Consider the following 20,607-nt stretch of genomic DNA (forward strand, 5'->3'; position numbering starts at 1 on the left):
TCTGAGAGGAGCCACAAATTTCCTTCCACCCAGCGTTCCCCCAAGTCTCCCGATCAAAATGATACCTCAGTTGTGTGGGTAGGCCTAGCGGCCGCGACAGGACACACCCCAAAACACAACGTGGACACATCCCATTTTTTTTAAGAAAACAGAGCTGTTTTTTTAAAAGTGCCTACCTGTAGATTTTGGCCACTAGCTCAGCCGGCACCTAGGGAAACCTACCAAACCTGTGTATTTTTGAAAACTAGAGACCTAGGGGAATCCAAGATGGGGTGACTTGTGGGGCTCTGCCCAGGTTCTGGTACCCAGAATCCTTTGCAAACCTCAAATTCTGTCTAAAAAAATGCATTTTCCTCATATTTCGGTGACAGAAAGTTCTAGAATCTGAGAGGAGCCACAAATTTCCTTCCACCCAGCGTTCCCCCAAGTCTCCCGATAAAAATGATACCTCACTTGTGTGGGTAGGCCTAGCGCCTGTGACAGGATATGCCCCAAAACACAACGTGGACACATCACAGAAAACAGAGCTGTTTTTTGCAAAGTGCCTACCTGTAGATTTTGGCCTCTAGCTTAGCCGGCACCTAGGGAAACCTACCAAACCTGTGCATTTTTGAAAACTAGAGACCTAGGGGAATCCAAGATGGGGTGACTTGTGGGGCTCTGCCCGGGTTCTGGTACCCAGAATCCTTTGCAAACCTCAAATTTTGGCTAAAAGAAATGCATTTTCCTCACATTTCGGTGACAGAAAGTTCTGGAATCTGAGAGGAGCCACAAATTTCCTTCAACCCAGCGTTCCCCTAAGTCTCCCGATAAAAATTATACCTCACTTGTGTGGGTAGGCCTAGCGCCTGCGACAGGATATGCCCCAAAACACAACGTGGACACATCACAGAAAACAGAGCTGTTTTTTGCAAAGTGCCTACCTGTAGATTTTGGCCTCTAGCTCAGCCGGCACCTAGGGAAACCTACCAAACCTGTGCATTTTTTAAAACTAGAGACCTAGGGGAATCCAAGATGTGGTGACTTGTGGGGCTCTGACAAGGTTCTGTTACCCAGAATCCTTTGCAAATCTCAAATTTTGGCTAAAAAAACGCATTTTCCTCACATTTCGGTGACAGAAAGTTCTGGAATCTGAGAGGAGCCACAAATTTCCTTCCACCCAGCGTTCCCCCAAGTCTCCCGATCAAAATGATACCTCAGTTGTGTGGGTAGGCCTAGCGCCCGCAACAGGATATGCCCCAAAACACAACGTGGACACATCCCATTTTTTTAAAGAAAACAGAGCTGTTTTTTGCAAAGTGCCTACCTGTAGATTTTGGCCTCTAGCTCAGCCGGCACCTAGGGAAACCTACCAAACCTGTGCATTTTTGAAAACTAGAGACCTAGGGGAATCCAAGATGGGGTGACTTGTGGGGCTCTGCCCAGGTTCTGGTGCCCAGAATCCTTTGCAAACCTCAAATTTTGGCTAAAAAAATGCATTTTCCTCACATTTCGGTGACAGAAAGTTGTAGAATCTGAGAGGAGCCACAAATTTCCTTCCACCCAGCGTTCCCCCAAGTCTCCCAATACAAATGATACCTCACTTGTGTGGGTAGGCCTAGCGCCCGCGACAGGATATGCCCCAAAACACAACGTGGACACATCACAGAAAACAGAGCTGTTCTTTGCAAAGTGCCTACCTGTAGATTTTGGCCTCTAGCTCAGCCGGCACCTAGGGAAACCTACCAAACCTGTGCATTTTATAAAACTAGAGACTTAGGGGAATCCAAGATGGGGTGACTTGTGGGGCTCTGCCCATGTTCTGGTACCCAGAATCCTTTCCAAACCTCAAATTTTGGCTAAAAAAATGCATTTTCCTCATATTTCGGTGACAGAAAGTTCTAGAATCTGAGAGGAGCCACAAATTTCCTTCCACCCAGCGTTCCCCCACGTCTCCCAATAAAAATGATACCTCACTTGTGTGGGTAGGCCTAGCGCCCGCGACAGGATATGCCCCAAAACACAACGTGGACACATCACAGAAAACAGAGCTGTTTTTTGCAAAGTGCCTACCTGTAGGTTTTGGCCTCTAGCTCAGCCGGCACCAAGGGAAACCTACCACACCTGTGCATTTTTGAAAACTAGAGTCCTAGGGGAATCCAAGATGGGGTGACTTGTGGGGCTCTGACCAGGTTCTGGTGCCCAGAATCCTTTGCAAACCTCAAATTTTGGCTAAACAAATGCATTTTCCTCACATTTCGGTGACAGAAAGTTCTAGAATCTGAGAGGAGCCACAAATTTCCTTCCACCCAGCGTTCCCCCAAGTCTCCCGATACAAATGATACCTCACTTGTGTGGGTAGGCCTAGCGCCTGCGACTGGATATGCCCCAAAACACAACGTGGACACATCACAGAAAACAGAGCTGTTTTTTGCAAAGTGCCTACCTGTAGATCTTGGCCTCTGGCTCAGCCGGCACCTAGGGAAACCTACCAAACCTGTGCATTTTTTTAAACTAGAGACCTAGGGTAATCCAAGATGGGGTGACTTGTGGGGCTCTGACCAGGTTCTGTTACCCAGAATCCTTTGCAAACCTCAAATTTTGGCTAAAAGAAATGCATTTTCCTCACATTTCGGTGACAGAAAGTTCTGGAAACTGAGAGGAGCCACAAATTTCCTTGCACCCAGCGTTCCCCCAAGTCTCCCGATCAAAATTATACCTCAGTTGTGTGGGTAGGCCTAGCGCCCGCAACAGGATATGCCCCAAAATACAACGTGGACACATCCCATTTTTTTAAAGAAAACAGAGCTGTTTTTTGCAAAGTGCCTACCTGTAGATTTTGGCCTCTAGCTCAGCCGGCACCTAGGGAAACCTACCAAACCTGTGCATTTTTGAAAACTAGAGACCTAGGGGAATCCAAGATGGGGTGACTTGTGGGGCTCTGCCCAGGTTCTGGTGCACAGAATCCTTTGCAAACCTCAAATTTTGGCTAAAAGAAATGCATTTTCCTCACATTTCGGTGACAGAAAGTTCTGGAATCTGAGAGGAGCCACAAATTTCCTTCCACCCAGCGTTCCCCTAAGTCTCCCGATAAAAATTATACCTCACTTGTGTGGTAGGCCTAGCGCCTGCGACAGGATATGCCCCAAAACACAACGTGGACACATCACAGAAAACAGAGCTGTTTTTTTCAAAGTGCCTACCTGTAGATTTTGGCCTCTAGCTCAGCCGGCACCTAGGGAAACCTACCAAACCTGTGCATTTTTGAAAACTAGAGACCTAGGGGAATCCAAGATGGGGTGACTTGTGGGGCTCTGACCAGGTTCTGTTACCCAGAATCCTTTGCAAATCTCAAATTTTGGCTAAAAAAACGCATTTTCCTCACATTTCGGTGACAGAAAGTTCTGGAATCTGAGAGGAGCAACAAATTTCCTTCCACCCAGCGTTCCCCCAAGTCTCCCGATCAAAATGATACCTCAGTTGTGTGGGTAGGCCTAGCGGCCGCGACAGGACACACCCCAAAACACAACGTGGACACATCCCATTTTTTTAAAGAAAACAGAGCTGTTTTTTGCAAAGTGCCTACCTGTAGATTTTGGCCTCTAGCTCAGCCAGCACCTAGGGAAACCTACCAAACCTGTGCATTCTTGAAAACTAGAGACCTAGGGGAATCCAAGATGGGGTGACTTGTGGGGCTCTGACCAGGTTCTGTTACCCAGAATCCTTTGCAAATCTCAAATTTTGGCTAAAAAAACGCATTTTCCTCACATTTCGGTGACAGAAAGTTCTGGAATCTGAGAGGAGCCACAAATTTCCTTCCACCCAGCGTTCCCCCAAGTCTCCCGATAAAAATGATACCTCACTTGTGTGGGTAGGCGTAGCGCCTGTGACAGGATATGCCCCAAAACACAACGTGGACACATCACAGAAAACAGAGCTGTTTTTTGCAAAGTGCCTACCTGTAAATTTTGGCCTCTAGCTCAGCCGGCACCTAGGGAAACCTACCAAACCTGTGCATTTTTTAAAACTAGAGACCTAGGGGAATCCAAGATGGGGTGACGTGTGGGGCTCTGACCAGGTTCTGTTACCCAGAATCCTTTCCAAACCTCAAATTTTGGCTAAAAAAATGCATTTTCCTCATATTTCAGTGACAGAAAGTTCTAGAATCTGAGAGGAGCCACAAATTTCCTTCCACCCAGCGTTCCCCCACGTCTCCCGATAAAAATGATACCTCACTTGTGTGGGTAGGCCTAGCGCCCGCGACAGGATATGCCCCAAAACACAACGTGGACACATCACAGAAAACAGAGCTGTTTTTTGCAAAGTGCCTACCTGTAGGTTTTGGCCTCTAGCTCAGCCGGCACCAAGGGAAACCTACCACACCTGTGCATTTTTGAAAACTAGAGTCCTAGGGGAATCCAAGATGGGGTGACTTGTGGGGCTCTGACCAGGTTCTGGTGCCCAGAATCCTTTGCAAACCTCAAATTTTGGCTAAACAAATGCATTTTCCTCACATTTCGGTGACAGAAAGTTCTAGAATCTGAGAGGAGCCACAAATTTCCTTCCACCCAGCGTTCCCCCAAGTCTCCCGATACAAATGATACCTCACTTGTGTGGGTAGGCCTAGCGCCTGCGACTGGATATGCCCCAAAACACAATGTGGACACATCACAGAAAACAGAGCTGTTTTTTGCAAAGTGCCTACCTGTAGATCTTGGCCTCTGGCTCAGCCGGCACCTAGGGAAACCTACCAAACCTGTGCATTTTTTTAAACTAGAGACCTAGGGTAATCCAAGATGGGGTGACTTGTGGGGCTCTGACCAGGTTCTGTTACCCAGAATCCTTTGCAAACCTCAAATTTTGGCTAAAAGAAATGCATTTTCCTCACATTTCGGTGACAGAAAGTTCTGGAAACTGAGAGGAGCCACAAATTTCCTTGCACCCAGCGTTCCCCCAAGTCTCCCGATCAAAATTATACCTCAGTTGTGTGGGTAGGCCTAGCGCCCGCAACAGGATATGCCCCAAAATACAACGTGGACACATCCCATTTTTTTAAAGAAAACAGAGCTGTTTTTTGCAAAGTGCCTACCTGTAGATTTTGGCCTCTAGCTCAGCCGGCACCTAGGGAAACCTACCAAACCTGTGCATTTTTGAAAACTAGAGACCTAGGGGAATCCAAGATGGGGTGACTTGTGGGGCTCTGCCCAGGTTCTGGTGCACAGAATCCTTTGCAAACCTCAAATTTTGGCTAAAAGAAATGCATTTTCCTCACATTTCGGTGACAGAAAGTTCTGGAATCTGAGAGGAGCCACAAATTTCCTTCCACCCAGCGTTCCCCTAAGTCTCCCGATAAAAATTATACCTCACTTGTGTGGTAGGCCTAGCGCCTGCGACAGGATATGCCCCAAAACACAACGTGGACACATCACAGAAAACAGAGCTGTTTTTTGCAAAGTGCCTACCTGTAGATTTTGGCCTCTAGCTCAGCCGGCACCTAGGGAAACCTACCAAACCTGTGCATTTTTGAAAACTAGAGACCTAGGGGAATCCAAGATGGGGTGACTTGTGGGGCTCTGACCAGGTTCTGTTACCCAGAATCCTTTGCAAATCTCAAATTTTGGCAAAAAAAAACGCATTTTCCTCACATTTCGGTGACAGAAAGTTCTGGAATCTGAGAGGAGCAACAAATTTCCTTCCACCCAGCGTTCCCCCAAGTCTCCCGATCAAAATGATACCTCACTTGTGTGGGTAGGCCTAGCGCTCGCGACAGGATATGCCCCAAAACACAACGTGGACACATCACAGAAAACAGAGCTGTTTTTTGCAAAGTGCCTACCTGTAGGTTTTGGCCTCTAGCTCAGCCGGCACCAAGGGAAACCTACCACACCTGTGCATTTTTGAAAACTAGAGTCCTAGGGGAATCCAAGATGGGGTGACTTGTGGGGCTCTGACCAGGTTCTGGTGCCCAGAATCCTTTGCAAACCTCAAATTTTGGCTAAACAAATGCATTTTCCTCACATTTCGGTGACAGAAAGTTCTAGAATCTGAGAGGAACCACAAATTTCCTTCCACCCAGCGTTCCCCCAAGTCTCCCGATACAAATGATACCTCACTTGTGTGGGTAGGCCTAGCGCCTGCGACTGGATATGCCCCAAAACACAACGTGGACACATCACAGAAAACAGAGCTGTTTTTTGCAAAGTGCCTACCTGTAGATCTTGGCCTCTGGCTCAGCCGGCACCTAGGGAAACCTACCAAACCTGTGCATTTTTTTAAACTAGAGACCTAGGGTAATCCAAGATGGGGTGACTTGTGGGGCTCTGACCAGGTTCTGTTACCCAGAATCCTTTGCAAACCTCAAATTTTGGCTAAAAGAAATGCATTTTCCTCATATTTCGGTGACAGAAAGTTCTGGAAACTGAGAGGAGCCACAAATTTCCTTGCACCCAGCGTTCCCCCAAGTCTCCCGATCAAAATTATACCTCAGTTGTGTGGGTAGGCCTAGCGCCCGCAACAGGATATGCCCCAAAATACAACGTGAACACATCCCATTTTTTTAAAGAAAACAGAGCTGTTTTTTGCAAAGTGCCTACCTGTAGATTTTGGCCTCTAGCTCAGCCGGCACCTAGGGAAACCTACCAAACCTGTGCATTTTTGAAAACTAGAGACCTAGGGGAATCCAAGATGGGGTGACTTGTGGGGCTCTGCCCAGGTTCTGGTGCACAGAATCCTTTGCAAACCTCAAATTTTGGCTAAAAGAAATGCATTTTCCTCACATTTCGGTGACAGAAAGTTCTGGAATCTGAGAGGAGCCACAAATTTCCTTCCACCCAGCGTTCCCCTAAGTCTCCCGATAAAAATTATACCTCACTTGTGTGGTAGGCCTAGCGCCTGCGACAGGATATGCCCCAAAACACAACGTGGACACATCACAGAAAACAGAGCTGTTTTTTGCAAAGTGCCTACCTGTAGATTTTGGCCTCTAGCTCAGCCGGCACCTAGGGAAACCTACCAAACCTGTGCATTTTTGAAAACTAGAGACCTAGGGGAATCCAAGATGGGGTGACTTGTGGGGCTCTGACCAGGTTCTGTTACCCAGAATCCTTTGCAAATCTCAAATTTTGGCAAAAAAAAAACGCATTTTCCTCACATTTCGGTGACAGAAAGTTCTGGAATCTGAGAGGAGCAACAAATTTCCTTCCACCCAGCGTTCCCCCAAGTCTCCCGATCAAAATGATACCTCAGTTGTGTGGGTAGGCCTAGCGGCCGCGACAGGTGACACCCCAAAACACAACGTGGACACATCCCATTTTTTTAAAGAAAACAGAGCTGTTTTTTGCAAAGTGCCTACCTGTAGATTTTGGCCTCTAGCTCAGCAAGCACCTAGGGAAACCTACCAAACCTGTGCATTCTTGAAAACTAGAGACCTAGGGGAATCCAAGATGGGGTGACTTGTGGGGCTCTGACCAGGTTCTGATACCCAGAATCCTTTGCAAATCTCAAATTTTGGCTAAAAAAACGCATTTTCCTCACATTTCGGTGACAGAAAGTTCTGGAATCTGAGAGGAGCCACAAATTTCCTTCCACCCAGCGTTCCCCCAAGTCTCCCGATAAAAATGATACCTCACTTGTGTGGGTAGGCGTAGCGCCTGTGACAGGATATGCCCCAAAACACAACGTGGACACATCACAGAAAACAGAGCTGTTTTTTGCAAAGTGCCTACCTGTAAATTTTGGCCTCTAGCTCAGCCGGCACCTAGGGAAACCTACCAAACCTGTGCATTTTTTAAAACTAGAGACCTAGGGGAATCCAAGATGGGGTGACGTGTGGGGCTCTGACCAGGTTCTGTTACCCAGAATCCTTTGCAAACCTCAAATTTTGGCTAAAAGAAATGGATTTTCCTCACATTTCGGTGACAGAAAGTTCTGGAATCTGAGAGGAGCCACAAATTTCCTTCCACCCAGCGTTCCCCCAAGTCTCCCGATCAAAATGATACCTCAGTTGTGTGGGTAGGCCTAGCGGCCGCGACAGGACACACCCCAAAACACAACGTGGACACATCCCATTTTTTTTAAGAAAACAGAGCTGTTTTTTTAAAAGTGCCTACCTGTAGATTTTGGCCTCTAGCTCAGCCGGCACCTAGGGAAACCTACCAAACCTGTGTATTTTTGAAAACTAGAGACCTAGGGGAATCCAAGATGGGGTGACTTGTGGGGCTCTGCCCAGGTTCTGGTACCCAGAATCCTTTGCAAACCTCAAATTCTGTCTAAAAAAATGCATTTTCCTCATATTTCGGTGACAGAAAGTTCTAGAATCTGAGAGGAGCCACAAATTTCCTTCCACCCAGCGTTCCCCCAAGTCTCCCGATAAAAATGATACCTCACTTGTGTGGGTAGGCCTAGCGCCTGTGACAGGATATGCCCCAAAACACAACGTGGACACATCACAGAAAACAGAGCTGTTTTTTGCAAAGTGCCTACCTGTAGATTTTGGCCTCTAGCTTAGCCGGCACCTAGGGAAACCTACCAAACCTGTGCATTTTTGAAAACTAGAGACCTAGGGGAATCCAAGATGGGGTGACTTGTGGGGCTCTGCCCGGGTTCTGGTACCCAGAATCCTTTGCAAACCTCAAATTTTGGCTAAAAGAAATGCATTTTCCTCACATTTCGGTGACAGAAAGTTCTGGAATCTGAGAGGAGCCACAAATTTCCTTCAACCCAGCGTTCCCCTAAGTCTCCTGATAAAAATTATACCTCACTTGTGTGGGTAGGCCTAGCGCCTGCGACAGGATATGCCCCAAAACACAACGTAGACACATCACAGAAAACAGAGCTGTTTTTTGCAAAGTGCCTACCTGTAGATTTTGGCCTCTAGCTCAGCCGGCACCTAGGGAAACCTACCAAACCTGTGCATTTTTTAAAACTAGAGACCTAGGGGAATCCAAGATGTGGTGACTTGTGGGGCTCTGACAAGGTTCTGTTACCCAGAATCCTTTGCAAATCTCAAATTTTGGCTAAAAAAACGCATTTTCCTCACATTTCGGTGACAGAAAGTTCTGGAATCTGAGAGGAGCCACAAATTTCCTTCCACCCAGCGTTCCCCCAAGTCTCCCGATCAAAATGATACCTCAGTTGTGTGGGTAGGCCTAGCGCCCGCAACAGGATATGCCCCAAAACACAACGTGGACACATCCCATTTTTTTAAAGAAAACAGAGCTGTTTTTTGCAAAGTGCCTACCTGTAGATTTTGGCCTCTAGCTCTGCCGGCACCTAGGGAAACCTACCAAACCTGTGCATTTTTAAAAACTAAAGACCTAGGGGAATCCAAGATGGGGTGGCTTGTGGGGCTCTGCCCAGGTTCTGGTGCACAGAATCCTTTGCAAACCTCAAATTTTCGCTAAAAAAATGCATTTTCCTCACATTTCGGTGACAGAAAGTTGTAGAATCTGAGAGGAGCCACTAATTTCCTTCCACCCAGCGTTCCCCCAAGTCTCCCAATACAAATGATACCTCACTTGTGTGGGTAGGCCTAGTGCCCGCGACAGTATATGCCCCAAAACACAACGTGGACACATCACAGAAAACAGAGCTGTTTTTTGCAAAGTGCCTACCTGTAGATTTTGGCCTCTAGCTCAGCCGGCACCTAGGGCAACCTACCAAACCTGTGCATTTTTTAAAACTAGAGACCTAGGGAAATCCAAGATGGGGTGACTTGTGGGGCTCTGCCCAGCTTCTGTTACCCAGAATCCTTTGCAAACCTCAAATTTTGGCTAAAAAAATGCATTTTCCCCAAATTTCGGTGACAGAAAGTTCTAGAATCTGAGAGGAGCAACAAATTTCCTTCCACCCAGCGTTCCCCCAAGTCTCCCGATACAAATGATACCTCACTTGTGTGGGTAGGCCTAGCGCCTGCGACTGGATATGCCCCAAAACACAACGTGGACACATCACAGAAAACAGAGCTGTTTTTTGCAAAGTGCCTACCTGTAGATCTTGGCCTCTGGCTCAGCCGGCACCTAAGGAAACCTACCAAACCTGTGCATTTTTTAAAACTAGAGACCTAGGGGAATCCAAGATAGGGTGACTTGTGGGGCTCTGACCGGGTTCTGTTACCCAGAATCCTTTGCAAACCTCAAATTTTGGCTAAAAGAAATGCATTTTCCTCACATTTCTGTGACAGAAAGTTCTGGAATCTGAGAGGAGCCACAAATTTCCTTCCACCCAGCGTTCCCCCAAGTCTCCCGATAAAAATGATACCTCAGTTGTGTGGGTAGGCCTAGCGGCCGCGACAGGTGACACCCCAAAACACAACGTGGACACATCCCATTTTTTTTAAGAAAACAGAGCTGTTTTTTGCAAAGTGCCAACCTGTAGATTTTGGCCTCTAGCTCAGCCGGCACCTAGGGAAACCTACCAAACCTGTGCATTTTCGAAAACTAGAGACCTAGGGGAATCCAAGATGGGGTGACTTGTGGGGCTCTGACCAGGTTCTGTTACCCAGAATCCTTTGCAAATCTCAAATTTTGGCTAAAAAAACGCATTTTCCTCACATTTCGGTGACAGAAAGTTCTGGAATCTGAGAGGAGCCACAAGTTCCCTTCCACCCAGCGTTCCCCCAAGTCTCCCGATCAAAATGATACCTCAGTTGTGTTTGTAGGCCTAGCGCCCGCAACAGGGTATGCCCCAAAATACAACGTGGACACATCCCATTTTTTTAAAGAAAACAGAGCTGTTTTTTGCAAAGTGCCTACCTGTAGATTTTGGCCTCTAGCTCAGCCGGCACCTAGGGAAACCTACCAAACCTGTGCATTTTTGAAAACTAGAGACCTAGGGGAGTCCAAGATGGGGTGACTTGTGGGGCTCTGCCCAGGTTCTGGTGCACAGAATCCTTTGCAAACCTCAAATTTTGGCTAAAAGAAATGCATTTTCCTCACATTTCGGTGACAGAAAGTTCTGGAATCTGAGAGGAGCCACAAATTTCCTTCCACCCAGCGTTCCCCCAAGTCTCCCGATCAAAATGATACCTCAGTTGTGTGGGTAGGCCTAGCGGCCGCGACAGGACACACCCCAAAACACAACGTGGACACATCCCATTTTTTTAAAGAAAACAGAGCTGTTTTTTGCAAAGTGCCTACCTGTAGATTTTGGCCTCTAGCTCAGCCAGCACCTAGGGAAACCTACCAAACCTGTGCATTCTTGAAAACTAGAGACCTAGGGGAATCCAAGATGGGGTGACTTGTGGGGCTCTGACCAGGTTCTGTTACCCAGAATCCTTTGCAAATCTCAAATTTTGGCTAAAAAAACGCATTTTCCTCACATTTCGGTGACAGAAAGTTCTGGAATCTGAGAGGAGCCACAAATTTCCTTCCACCCAGCGTTCCCCCAAGTCTCCCGATAAAAATGATACCTCACTTGTGTGGGTAGGCGTAGCGCCTGTGACAGGATATGCCCCAAAACACAACGTGGACACATCACAGAAAACAGAGCTGTTTTTTGCAAAGTGCCTACCTGTAAATTTTGGCCTCTAGCTCAGCCGGCACCTAGGGAAACCTATCAAACCTGTGCATTTTTTAAAACTAGAGACCTAGGGGAATCCAAGATGGGGTGACGTGTGGGGCTCTGACCAGGTTCTGTTACCCAGAATCCTTTGCAAACCTCAAATTTTGGCTAAAAGAAATGGATTTTCCTCACATTTCTGTGACAGAAAGTTCTGGAATCTGAGAGGAGCCACAAATTTCCTTCCACCCAGCGTTCCCCCAAGTCTCCCGATCAAAATGATACCTCAGTTGTGTGGGTAGGCCTAGCGGCCGCGACAGAACACGCCCCAAAACACAACGTGGACACATCCCATTTTTTTTAAGAAAACAGAGCTGTTTTTTTAAAAGTGCCTACCTGTAGATTTTGGCCTCTAGCTCAGCCGGCACCTAGGGAAACCTACCAAACCTGTGTATTTTTGAAAACTAGAGACCTAGGGGAATCCAAGATGGGGTGACTTGTGGGGCTCTGCCCAGGTTCTGGTACCCAGAATCCTTTGCAAACCTCAAATTCTGTCTAAAAAAATGCATTTTCCTCATATTTCGGTGACAGAAAGTTCTAGAATCTGAGAGGAGCCACAAATTTCCTTCCACCCAGCGTTCCCCCAAGTCTCCCGATAAAAATGATACCTCACTTGTGTGGGTAGGCCTAGCGCCTGTGACAGGATTTGCCCCAAAACACAACGTGGACACATCACAGAAAACAGAGCTGTTTTTTGCAAAGTGCCTACCTGTAGATTTTGGCCTCTAGCTCAGCCGGCACCTAGGGAAACCTACCAAACCTGTGCATTTTTTAAAACTAGAGACCTAGGGGAATCCAAGATGTGGTGACTTGTGGGGCTCTGACAAGGTTCTGTTACCCAGAATCCTTTGCAAATCTCAAATTTTGGCTAAAAAAACGCATTTTCCTCACATTTCGGTGACAGAAAGTTCTGGAATCTGAGAGGAGCCACAAATTTCCTTCCACCCAGCGTTCCCCCAAGTCTCCCGATCAAAATGATACCTCAGTTGTGTGGGTAGGCCTAGCGCCCGCAACAGGATATGCCCCAAAACACAACGTGGACACATCCCATTTTTTTAAAGAAAACAGAGCTGTTTTTTGCAAAGTGCCTACCTGTAGATTTTGGCCTCTAGCTCTGCCGGCACCTAGGGAAACCTACCAAACCTGTGCATTTTTAAAAACTAAAGACCTAGGGGAATCCAAGATGGGGTGGCTTGTGGGGCTCTGCCCAGGTTCTGGTGCACAGAATCCTTTGCAAACCTCAAATTTTCGCTAAAAAAATGCATTTTCCTCACATTTCGGTGACAGAAAGTTGTAGAATCTGAGAGGAGCCACTAATTTCCTTCCACCCAGCGTTCCCCCAAGTCTCCCAATACAAATGATACCTCACTTGTGTGGGTAGGCCTAGTGCCCGCGACAGTATATGCCCCAAAACACAACGTGGACACATCACAGAAAACAGAGCTGTTTTTTGCAAAGTGCCTACCTGTAGATTTTGGCCTCTAGCTCAGCCGGCACCTAGGGCAACCTACCAAACCTGTGCATTTTTTAAAACTAGAGACCTAGGGAAATCCAAGATGGGGTGACTTGTGGGGCTCTGCCCAGCTTCTGTTACCCAGAATCCTTTGCAAACCTCAAATTTTGGCTAAAAAAATGCATTTTCCCCAAATTTCGGTGACAGAAAGTTCTAGAATCTGAGAGGAGCAACAAATTTCCTTCCACCCAGCGTTCCCCCAAGTCTCCCGATACAAATGATACCTCACTTGTGTGGGTAGGCCTAGCGCCTTGCGACTGGATATGCCCCAAAACACAACGTGGACACATCACAGAAAACAGAGCTGTTTTTTGCAAAGTGCCTACCTGTAGATCTTGGCCTCTGGCTCAGCCGGCACCTAAGGAAACCTACCAAACCTGTGCATTTTTTAAAACTAGAGACCTAGGGGAATCCAAGATGGGGTGACTTGTGGGGCTCTGACCGGGTTCTGTTACCCAGAATCCTTTGCAAACCTCAAATTTTGGCTAAAAGAAATGCATTTTCCTCACATTTCGGTGACAGAAAGTTCTGGAATCTGAGAGGAGCCACAAATTTCCTTCCACCCAGCGTTCCCCCAAGTCTCCCGATAAAAATGATACCTCAGTTGTGTGGGTAGGCCTAGCGGCCGCGACAGGTGTCACCCCAAAACACAACGTGGACACATCCCATTTTTTTTAAGAAAACAGAGCTGTTTTTTGCAAAGTGCCTACCTGTAGATTTTGGCCTCTAGCTCAGCCGGCACCTAGGGAAACCTACCAAACCTGTGCATTTTCGAAAACTAGAGACCTAGGGGAATCCAAGATGGGGTGACTTGTGGGGCTCTGACCAGGTTCTGTTACCCAGAATCCTTTGCAAATCTCAAATTTTGGCTAAAAAAACGCATTTTCCTCACATTTCGGTGACAGAAAGTTCTGGAATCTGAGAGGAGCCACAAGTTCCCTTCCACCCAGCGTTCCCCCAAGTCTCCCGATCAAAATGATACCTCAGTTGTGTTTGTAGGCCTAGCGCCCGCAACAGGGTATGCCCCAAAATACAACGTGGACACATCCCATTTTTTTAAAGAAAACAGAGCTGTTTTTTGCAAAGTGCCTACCTGTAGATTTTGGCCTCTAGCTCAGCCGGCACCTAGGGAAACCTACCAAACCTGTGCATTTTTGAAAACTAGAGACCTAGGGGAATCCAAGATGGGGTGACTTGTGGGGCTCTGCCCAGGTTCTGGTGCCCAGAATCCTTTGCAAACCTCAAATTTTGGCTAAAAAAATGCATTTTCCTCACATTTCGGTGACAGAAAGTTGTAGAATCTGAGAGGAGCCACAAATTTCCTTCCACCCAGCGTTCCCCCAAGTCTCCCAATACAAATGATACCTCACTTGTGTGGGTAGGCCTAGCGCCCGCGACAGGATATGCCCCAAAACACAACGTGGACACATCACAGAAAACAGAGCTGTTCTTTGCAAAGTGCCTACCTGTAGATTTTGGCCTCTAGCTCAGCCGGCACCTAGGGAAACCTACCAAACCTGTGCATTTTATAAAACTAGAGACCTAGGGGAATCCAAGATGGGGTGACTTGTGGGGCTCTGCCCATGTTCTGGTACCCAGAATCCTTTCCAAACCTCAAATTTTGGCTAAACTAATGCATTTTCCTCATATTTCGGTGACAGAAAGTTCTAGAATCTGAGAGGAGCCACAAATTTCCTTCCACCCAGCGTTCCCCCACGTCTCCCGATAAAAATGATACCTCACTTGTGTGGGTAGGCCTAGCGTCCGCGACAGGATATGCCCCAAAACACAACGTGGACACATCACAGAAAACAGAGCTGTTTTTTGCAAAGTGCCTACCTGTAGGTTTTGGCCTCTAGCTCAGCCAGCACCAAGGGAAACCTACCACACCTGTGCATTTTTGAAAACTAGAGTCCTAGGGGAATCCAAGATGGGGTGACTTGTGGGGCTCTGACCAGGTTCTGGTGCCCAGAATCCTTTGCAAACCTCAAATTTTGGCTAAACAAATGCATTTTCCTCTCATTTCGGTGACAGAAAGTTCTAGAATCTGAGAGGAGCCACAAATTTCCTTCCACCCAGCGTTCCCCCAAGTCTCCCGATACAAATGATACCTCACTTGTGTGGGTAGGCCTAGCGCCTGCGACTGGATATGCCCCAAAACACAACGTGGACACATCACAGAAAACAGAGCTGTTTTTTGCAAAGTGCCTACCTGTAGATCTTGGCCTCTGGCTCAGCCGGCACCTAGGGAAACCTACCAAACCTGTGCATTTTTTTAAACTAGAGACCTAGGGTAATCCAAGATGGGGTGACTTGTGGGGCTCTGACCAGGTTCTGTTACCCAGAATCCTTTGCAAACCTCAAATTTTGGCTAAAAGAAATGCATTTTCCTCACATTTCGGTGACAGAAAGTTCTGGAAACTGAGAGGAGCCACAAATTTCCTTGCACCCAGCGTTCCCCCAAGTCTCCCGATCAAAATTATACCTCAGTTGTGTGGGTAGGCCTAGCGCCCGCAACAGGATATGCCCCAAAATACAACGTGGACACATCCCATTTTTTTAAAGAAAACAGAGCTGTTTTTTGCAAAGTGCCTACCTGTAGATTTTGGCCTCTAGCTCAGCCGGCACCTAGGGAAACCTACCAAACCTGTGCATTTTTGAAAACTAGAGACCTAGGGGAATCCAAGATGGGGTGACTTGTGGGGCTCTGCCCAGGTTCTGGTGCACAGAATCCTTTGCAAACCTCAAATTTTGGCTAAAAGAAATGCATTTTCCTCACATTTCGGTGACAGAAAGTTCTGGAATCTGAGAGGAGCCACAAATTTCCTTCCACCCAGCGTTCCCCCAAGTCTCCCGATCAAAATGATACCTCAGTTGTGTGGGTAGGCCTAGCGGCCGCGACAGGACACACCCCAAAACACAACGTGGACACATCCCATTTTTTTAAAGAAAACAGAGCTGTTTTTTGCAAAGTGCCTACCTGTAGATTTTGGCCTCTAGCTCAGCCAGCACCTAGGGAAACCTACCAAACCTGTGCATTCTTGAAAACTAGAGACCTAGGGGAATCCAAGATGGGGTGACTTGTGGGGCTCTGACCAGGTTCTGTTACCCAGAATCCTTTGCAAATCTCAAATTTTGGCTAAAAAAAACGCATTTTCCTCACATTTCGGTGACAGAAAGTTCTGGAATCTGAGAGGAGCCACAAATTTCCTTCCACCCAGCGTTCCCCCAAGTCTCCCGATAAAAATGATACCTCACTTGTGTGGGTAGGCGTAGCGCCTGTGACAGGATATGCCCCAAAACACAACGTGGACACATCACAGAAAACAGAGCTGTTTTTTGCAAAGTGCCTACCTGTAAATTTTGGCCTCTAGCTCAGCCGGCACCTAGGGAAACCTACCAAACCTGTGCATTTTTTAAAACTAGAGACCTAGGGGAATCCAAGATGGGGTGACGTGTGGGGCTCTGACCAGGTTCTGTTACCCAGAATCCTTTGCAAACCTCAAATTTTGGCTAAAAGAAATGCATTTTCCTCACATTTCGGTGACAGAAAGTTCTGGAATCTGAGAGGAGCCACAAATTTCCTTCCACCCAGCGTTCCCCCAAGTCTCCCGATCAAAATGATACCTCAGTTGTGTGGGTAGGCCTAGCGGCCGCGACAGGACACGCCCCAAAACACAACGTGGACACATCCCATTTTTTTTAAGAAAACAGAGCTGTTTTTTTAAAAGTGCCTACCTGTAGATTTTGGCCTCTAGCTCAGCCGGCACCTAGGGAAACCTACCAAACCTGTGTATTTTTGAAAACTAGAGACCTAGGGGAATCCAAGATGGGGTGACTTGTGGGGCTCTGCCCAGGTTCTGGTACCCAGAATCCTTTGCAAACCTCAAATTCTGTCTAAAAAAATGCATTTTCCTCATATTTCGGTGACAGAAAGTTCTAGAATCTGAGAGGAGCCACAAATTTCCTTCCACCCAGCGTTCCCCCAAGTCTCCCGATAAAAATGATACCTCACTTGTGTGGGTAGGCCTAGCGCCTGTGACAGGATATGCCCCAAAACACAACGTGGACACATCACAGAAAACAGAGCTGTTTTTTGCAAAGTGCCTACCTGTAGATTTTGGCCTCTAGCTTAGCCGGCACCTAGGGAAACCTACCAAACCTGTGCATTTTTGAAAACTAGAGACCTAGGGGAATCCAAGATGGGGTGACTTGTGGGGCTCTGCCCGGGTTCTGGTACCCAGAATCCTTTGCAAACCTCAAATTTTGGCTAAAAGAAATGCATTTTCCTCACATTTCGGTGACAGAAAGTTCTGGAATCTGAGAGGAGCCACAAATTTCCTTCAACCCAGCGTTCCCCTAAGTCTCCCGATAAAAATTATACCTCACTTGTGTGGGTAGGCCTAGCGCCTGCGACAGGATATGCCCCAAAACACAACGTGGACACATCACAGAAAACAGAGCTGTTTTTTGCAAAGTGCCTACCTGTAGATTTTGGCCTCTAGCTCAGCCGGCACCTAGGGAAACCTACCAAACCTGTGCATTTTTTAAAACTAGAGACCTAGGGGAATCCAAGATGTGGTGACTTGTGGGGCTCTGACAAGGTTCTGGTACCCAGAATCCTTTGCAAACCTCAAATTTTGGCTAAAAGAAATGCATTTTCCTCACATTTCGGTGACAGAAAGTTCTGGAATCTGAGAGGAGCCACAAATTTCCTTCAACCCAGCGTTCCCCTAAGTCTCCCGATAAAAATTATACCTCACTTGTGTGGGTAGGCCTAGCGCCTGCGACAGGATATGCCCCAAAACACAACGTGGACACATCACAGAAAACAGAGCTGTTTTTTGCAAAGTGCCTACCTGTAGATTTTGGCCTCTAGCTCAGCCGGCACCTAGGGAAACCTACCAAACCTGTGCATTTTTTAAAACTAGAGACCTAGGGGAATCCAAGATGTGGTGACTTGTGGGGCTCTGACAAGGTTCTGTTACCCAGAATCCTTTGCAAATCTCAAATTTTGGCTAAAAAAACGCATTTTCCTCACATTTCGGTGACAGAAAGTTCTGGAATCTGAGAGGAGCCACAAATTTCCTTCCACCCAGCGTTCCCCCAAGTCTCCCGATCAAAATGATACCTCAGTTGTGTGGGTAGGCCTAGCGCCCGCAACAGGATATGCCCCAAAACACAACGTGGACATATCCCATTTTTTTAAAGAAAACAGAGCTGTTTTTTGCAAAGTGCCTACCTGTAGATTTTGGCCTCTAGCTCTGCCGGCACCTAGGGAAACCTACCAAACCTGTGCATTTTTAAAAACTAAAGACCTAGGGGAATCCAAGATGGGGTGGCTTGTGGGGCTCTGCCCAGGTTCTGGTGCACAGAATCCTTTGCAAACCTCAAATTTTCGCAAAAAAAATGCATTTTACTCACATTTCGGTGACAGAAAGTTGTAGAATCTGAGAGGAGCCACTAATTTCCTTCCACCCAGCGTTCCCCCAAGTCTCCCAATACAAATGATACCTCACTTGTGTGGGTAGGCCTAGTGCCCGCGACAGTATATGCCCCAAAACACAACGTGGACACATCACAGAAAACAGAGCTGTTTTTTGCAAAGTGCCTACCTGTAGATTTTGGCCTCTAGCTCAGCCGGCACCTAGGGAAACCTACCAAACCTGTGCATTTGTGAAAACTAGAGACCTAGGGGAATCCAAGATGGTGTGACTTGTGGGGCTCTGCCCAGGTTCTGGTGCCCAGAATCCTTTGCAAACCTCAAATTTTGGCTAAAAGAAATGCATTTTCCTCACATTTTGGTGACAGAAAGTTCTGGAATCTGAGAGGAGCCACAAATTTCCTTCCACCCAGCGTTCCCCTAAGTCTCCCGATAAAAATTATACCTCACTTGTGTGGTAGGCCTAGCGCCTGCGACAGGATATGCCCCAAAACACAACGTGGACACATCACAGAAAACAGAGCTGTTTTTTGCAAAGTGCCTACCTGTAGATTTTGGCCTCTAGCTCAGCCGGCACCTAGGGAAACCTACCAAACCTGTGCATTTGTGAAAACTAGAGACCTAGGGGAATCCAAGATGGTGTGACTTGTGGGGCTCTGCCCAGGTTCTGGTGCCCAGAATCCTTTGCAAACCTCAAATTTTGGCTAAAAAAATGCATTTTCCTCACATTTCGGTGACAGAAAGTTGTAGAATCTGAGAGGAGCCACTAATTTCCTTCCACCCAGCGTTCCCCCAAGTCTCCTTATACAAATGATACCTCACTTGTGTGGGTAGGCCTAGTGCCCGCGACAGGATATGCCCCAAAACACAACGTGGACACATCACAGAAAACAGAGCTGTTTTTTGCAAAGTGCCTACCTGTAGATTTTGGCCTCTAGCTCAGCCGGCACCTAGGGCAACCTACCAAACCTGTTAATTTTTTAAACCTAGAGACCTAGGGAAATCCAAGATGGGGTGACTTGTGAGGCTCTGCCCATGTTCTGGTACCCAGAATCCTTTGCAAACCTCAAATTTTGGCTAAAAAAATGCATTTTCCTCATATTTCGGTGACAGAAAGTTCTAGAATCTGAGAGGAGCCACAAATTTCCTTCCACCCAGCGTTCCCCCACGTCTCCTGATAAAAATGATACCTCACTTGTGTGGGTAGGCCTAGCGCCCGCGACAGGATATGCCCCAAAACACAACGTGGACACATCACAGAAAACAGAGCTGTTTTTTGCAAAGTGCCTACCTGTAGGTTTTGGCCTCTAGCTCAGCCGGCACCAAGGGAAACCTACCACACCTGTGCATTTTTGAAAACTAGAGTCCTAGGGGAATCCAAGATGGGGTGACTTGTGGGGCTCTGACCAGGTTCTGGTGCCCAGAATCCTTTGCAAACCTCAAATTTTGGCTAAACAAATGCATTTTCCTCACATTTCGGTGACAGAAAGTTCTAGAATCTGAGAGGAGCCACAAATTTCCTTCCACCCAGCGTTCCCCCAAGTCTCCTGATACAAATGATACCTCACTTGTGTGGGTAGGCCTAGCGCCTGCGACTGGATATGCCCCAAAACACAACGTGGACACATCACAGAAAACAGAGCTGTTTTTTGCAAAGTGCCTACCTGTAGATCTTGGCCTCTGGCTCAGCCGGCACCTAGGGAAACCTACCAAACCTGTGCATTTTTTAAAACTAGAGACCTAGGGTAATCCAAGATGGGGTGACTTGTGGGGCTCTGACCAGGTTCTGTTACCCAGAATCCTTTGCAAACCTCAAATTTTGGCTAAAAGAAATGCATTTTCCTCACATTTCGGTGACAGAAAGTTCTGGAAACTGAGAGGAGCCACAAATTTCCTTGCACCCAGCGTTCCCCCAAGTCTCCCGATCAAAATTATACCTCAGTTGTGTGGGTAGGCCTAGCGCCCGCAACAGGATATGCCCCAAAATACAACGTGGACACATCCCATTTTTTTAAAGAAAACAGAGCTGTTTTTTGCAAAGTGCCTACCTGTAGATTTTGGCCTCTAGCTCAACCGGCACCTAGGGAAACCTACCAAACCTGTGCATTTTTGAAAA

Source organism: Pleurodeles waltl, unplaced genomic scaffold, assembly GCF_031143425.1.
Source record: "Pleurodeles waltl isolate 20211129_DDA unplaced genomic scaffold, aPleWal1.hap1.20221129 scaffold_80, whole genome shotgun sequence".
In the NCBI taxonomy this organism is placed as follows: Eukaryota; Metazoa; Chordata; class Amphibia; order Caudata; family Salamandridae; genus Pleurodeles; species Pleurodeles waltl.